Here is a 5619-nt window from a genome sequence, read left to right as displayed (position 1 = left end):
TGAAAACCCAAGACTCAACTAGAGGGGGGTGAACACCTCTTTGCTAAAATAGCTGATCTTGCTTGAGAAATATGGAGCAAAAAGGCAGGAGGAAGATTCAGTAGGTACTTGGGACAAGATTTCTGCTGGTGGCAATTAATTCCACCTTCCTAAAAAGATATAATCTGGTGAACTATTAGTGACTGGAAGGAAACTGTCCCTATGATATCTGTAAGGAGGGAACTGCTAGATTTTTTCTCCCTCACTGTCTCCTCCTTCTAACCTCAGTTTCTCCTTTTCTAGAGTGTATTGAGAAGAATTTTCTGTCTTAGTTATGGTCTTGTACATGCACGCAGTAAAGTCAATGAAATCTAAAGAACTAGAAAGGAGGATTCAGATATCTATTTTCTCTGTTCTGAAGGATCACCACACTCACTTGCATAGACAGAGGAAATTTAACTTAGATAAGAAAAAGTATATTTCAAGGTATAGAGAACACCTCAGACTTCTTGTGCTTGATGGTCTTCAGCATTTCTGGGGAGCAGGACTAGAGGGTCCTGGTTTTTGAACACTATTGGATAGTACACAGGCTGGGGAACATGCACGATGGCTGGGCATTGTGCTACCATGGAGACAGGTTAATCATGACAGAGGTGCTGGTGGGGGTAGGCTGAGAATGGTGAAAGAAAGGGAAACACAGGCAGGATTTGAGCTTGGGGAGACCCCGAGAGGATCCTCTGACTCCAGCAGTGGCGGTCTTCTCTCCTTCAGCTGAGCCACTATAAGCAAATGGATGGGAGAAAAGACCATCCTTATGTCTGCAGAGATGCTATTTCTGAGGAAACAAGGAAACCTTGTGCAACTCCTCTCCTACTCTGAGGACTTAGGACAACCTTTTTCTGCTAGAATCTGCATTTGTAATTTGAAGCACTAGTAATTTTTTTCAGTGCTTGGTTTATTAATGAACTTCTCTCCAAAGAGGTAATATAGATATATTTCTCTCATCTATTATAGATCTATCATCATGAAACAAATAAATATGTAATATATGCTTTGTTAGATGTTAAGGGAACTTTAGATAAATATTAACATAAGATATGTACCCTCAGATACCCATCTCCATCTAATTAGGTACTCTTTGTAAAAAAATTAATAATGTTTCCCTTGAATATGAAACATAATCACATTTAAATGTTTTAAAATTTAAAGCCAAGCCTTTAATTGTCTTTATGCCAGCGCTGAGATGTGTGTGGGGAGTTTGGTGAACCTGTGGTATGGTGGGTAAAAACATACATTGACATAGACACATGGGTTTGATAATCCACCTTCACCAGTGTTATCTCTGATGCAGTTAGCTATTTTTAAGCAGAGATGGTATTCAGGCATGTATGTAAGGCAGAAATGCTTTTTGTTAACAATTTTGCTAAAAGCCTTCTATTTAAGAGAGAATAAAGACACCATGTCTGACAATATCCAGGATGAACTTTGCAGTACGTAATTCTCAGGCTCATTTCACCCCAGACATCACTTAGTGGAATTATGTGCCTGCCAGAAACCAAATTGCCATCTAGCCAAACTTGGCAGAGTCCCGGGCGTTGGCACTGTTCTTTCAGAGCATTTTCTCCCTCTGCACAGATTTTTAGGAGATTCGGGTCACTTCTGGAGCCTGGATGGCTAGTCGCTCAGTAAGAGCAATCACTGCCGCCTGGCTCCGCTGGGAACGCGGCACCAGCATCTAATTCCTTTCTCTTTTCTTTGTGGATTGCTCCCAAGACTTCGAGAGCTCTTCTGTCAATTTTAACAGGCTGATTTTGTTTGTGTTTTTTTACATGTAATAATTATTTAGTATTTGATTTCACTAACTCCGACTAAACTGAAGCTTGGCGAAAGCCGCTTCACCCGGGAGCATCAGTGGCCGAGCCTTGAGGACAGCGGGACGAGCGCCCGCGCCGGCGAGCTCCCGCTCCACTGCCCGTGGCGCCAGCGCAGAACCAGGGGATAGTCGCAATCACAATTCACACCCGGAATCCTGACTGATGCACTTGGGGGCACTCCGTGGGCACTGATGGCCGAGCACAGCGGTGAGTACATTTCTTTGTGGGGCAGAGAGGGCTCTAATGAGATCCCGGAGAGCTCTGGGCCTGCGGGGAGGCGCGGGTCCGCGCGGGTGCCTGGAATTCAAGGGCATGCTGCTGCGAACAGATCTGCTGGTTCTGGAAGTTGGTCCCTGCGCCTCCGGGGGTTCCTGTGCTTATTTGAAGGGACGCATCGTAACTGTGGATTTTTTGTTGATTACCACCACTGCCATGTCCAAGAATCAGCCAGCTTTTCTTTGCTTTTTTCCTGTCTGTCTGCCTGCTCCTGTGGAAAGGGTACCTCCTAAAAAGAGAAAGAAACCCCTCCCCTTATTCTCTACGCCTTGTGTCCAATCTTGGGATAGGAAAGTGGTCTTCTAAAAAATCATACACATAACAAAGATTTCTCCCAAATAGTTGAGAGAATCCCTGGTTAAAAAAAAAATAGTAGGGATAAGTGGGTGGGTGGATGGGTGGGTGGAAAGGCTGGAGGCCAGAGAAGCCCGAAAGAACAGACTTCTGCAAAGCTTCCTAAATGTTAATTGGCCTTAGGGCAAAGGAAGAAAGCAAATTATTCAGATGTTAGGGATCTTGGTATTAAATTCTGGGTTGCTATGTGTTTGTTGCCATTTGCTTATTTACATGTTTGTCACCATTTGCTTATATAATATGTATGAAGTGGCACAGTCATGCATGATCCATGTAGGAACTCATGATGACAATATCCCCTTCAAATGGATGTTTCAGCTGTACTTCTAAACCTAGTGCGTATATACTATAGCCCTACAAATTTCTGATACTAAGTTTTTTCTTTAGAATACTTTGTCCTTCAAATGGCAGGGGCAGGCTCATTAGCAGTGGCAAATTTCTCTTTTCAAACACTGCCAGTAAGAAGAGCAGGCTCACTACCTTTTAAAGTTTAGCCTCCTCATTCTCGGGGCGGGGGTGGAGGGGGGGAATGTTTCCCAAATGTATTTGTCCTAGGAAGAAGAAAGTCCAATCCTATCCCTTCTTCCCTCAAAATGACTGCTTCATTAGTCCCTGGGTTCTGGCTGTCTGGATGCAAACAGAAGAGAGCTTCTTGGAAGGCCCAGAGACTTCCCTCCCGTCTGCACGCTGGCCTCTCAAGGCTCACTCCTTAGTCTCTGAACCGGGCAGGAATCTGGGCAGGAATCTCTCAGATGTTTTGCCCAGTTTGGAATATGAATCTGAATCTACCAGTTCAAGTGGGTTGATGTCCCAAATTCACTCTGTGATTGCATTCAGCCTAAGGGTTTTGTGGAGGGGGCTGGCCCTACCCAGCTGTGGTCAACCTGGAAAAAACCCTGGAGTTCCAAGAAATATGTTTTCCATTGACATAAGGAGAAAACCCATGTTTTCTCTCCCTCTTGCTCACTTTCTCTTTCATATATGTATCATATATGCATTCTGACAAATGTGTCTAATTCTATGCCTTTCATCGCAGCAGAAGCCATACCCTTAGAGGAACTGGTGCCCTGGAAAGGCAGATTTTGTCCTTTTACGCCAGGAAAAATGCACAAAGGACCCGTTCCACCATTGTGGAGCACACTGCACTGGTCTCTATTAGATTTTCCTTTTTTTTTTTTTTTTCCCCTTTCTCTTTTTCCTCTCCATCCAGGAGAATCTCCACAAGCGATCAGAATTCTCCTCTTCCTAAATTAGACAAATAATCAATCCAAAGGTGAGAGGAAGAGTCGTGAGAATGCTTTCAGGATTTCATCGTGATGATGCTTTCTAGTACTGCCCTTCCGCCGCACCGCCCACGGATAACATTGCGTCTACGACCCGCCCCACACGGTGAACCTGGAGAATGCGGGCCGTGCTATTTGAACAGGAAACATACCTGTGAAATTTCAAAATCTGGCTTGATGACAAGGTAGCTTCAGTTTCGAGAAGCTAAAACTGTGGGGGAGAGTCCCCCATCTCAAGGCCGAAAAGGCACCTTTTCCTGCCCTGGGTGGGGAAGGGGGGAGAGACTAATGGGGATAGGTCTTCAGCGGAAAAGCCGGTGGGGTCATAATCTCGCTCCAGACCTTTATTTAAACTTCAGTCGAATTATTGAATTTTTTTCTCTCCCAGGGCCTTTCATATTGCTCGCGAATCTTGTCTTCCTATCTAATTCCCCAGCAGCTTCCTCATCTTCCCTGGTGAACTGATGAAATCAGGCGGAGAGAATGGCCGCAGCTGAGCAGGAGAATCCTTCCCCTTCCCGCCCTGCGGCTTCCCTTCCCGGCGGTGACTTCGAGGGGTGCGGGCTGTGATGCCCTGGGCTTTTTCGTCCTCCCTCCACCATGGGGATCTGGGATCCAGCGGTCCCGACGCCTGCTTCCATGGAACCTCCTGAGTCTTTGGGCAGCTGGAGTCGCGCGCCCCTCTCGAAGGAGCCCCGGACGGTTTGCACAATTCCAGACAGACGTCCCAAGGTCCCAGCCTGGGACCTGGAGACCCTTCTCTTCTCAGCCTGAACCAAACGAAATCTTCACGAGTCACAACCTCAGTTCCCAGACCAGGTGGCGTCTACCCATTCTCATCTTTGTTTTTTTGAGGAGAACAGATTTAAAGAAAAGAAAAAAAAATCCTCGAATGGGGAGAAACGTTAAACATTCCTAGCGGACCTTGTGTGTGTGGGCGCTGCACTAGGGCCAGGCATCCGCCCAGAGCCTCCCGCCCTTCCCAGAAGCAGACTCCGCAGCACCTCCACTGCAGGGGACCGAATCACTTAATGGCATTCGCCCTTCCAGGATTGGTCGCTCCCCAAAACCGTTTTTCCAGAAGTTCGCCTCCTTGTCCAGGCAGTATGCAAGCTTTGGCCGCTGCGGGCGGGTACTCATCTCCCGCCTCCGCGGGGTGCAGCACCGGGAACCCCAGATCCTTCAAGCCTTCGGACCCGGCTTTCTCCTGGACGAGCAGTTAGGTGCGGCCCAAGTGAACTCAGGGATGACTGACCCCCGACGCCTCTAAAGACCTCACTTCTCAGCTTTGGAACTCCCAGACCGACGTTCTGCTCCATCACGGCGTTGCGGGGACCCGGAGTAAATTCAACCCTTAAGTGTTTACACTAACGAATTCTTTCCTCCCTAAGTCCGTTTCATTTTACTCAGAAAGCCTCCGTTGCTCTTTGCTTTGGGATTTGACAGACCCCCGTCTCCCTCAGTGTGTTTTTCCTGCGTGACTTCCAGATTATTTCAAGAAACCCAGCGGGAAAGGGTGCTTAACATAAAACTCCAGTGAAACTAGGGGAACAGGAAAACGTTCTCTTCACACATACATGAATAAGGTAATGAGTGTCTCTGCAGAATGGAACATCTAGGGAAGAACGGAGATGCCCTTTTATTTTCAATAGCGAGCCAGAGGCCTGAAATTTAGATAACAGAGGGGATCAAGTTGCTGGAAACTTTGCCTTAGGTGATAAATCCGGTGAAGTAGCTGTTTGCTTCCATGAGGAGTGAGACGCCAAGAGAGGCAAGTGTTTATTTTTGTTTTTAACTGTAAATATTTAAACTCTTCTTGAGATGACCTTGATCTCTGCCAGATGTGTCTTCTG

The sequence above is a fragment of the Cervus canadensis genome, chromosome 25 (genome assembly GCF_019320065.1).
Source record: "Cervus canadensis isolate Bull #8, Minnesota chromosome 25, ASM1932006v1, whole genome shotgun sequence".
Taxonomy (NCBI): Eukaryota; Metazoa; Chordata; class Mammalia; order Artiodactyla; family Cervidae; genus Cervus; species Cervus canadensis.
The sequence above is the reverse complement of the archived record's forward strand: the minus strand, read 5'-3'. Positions refer to the sequence as shown.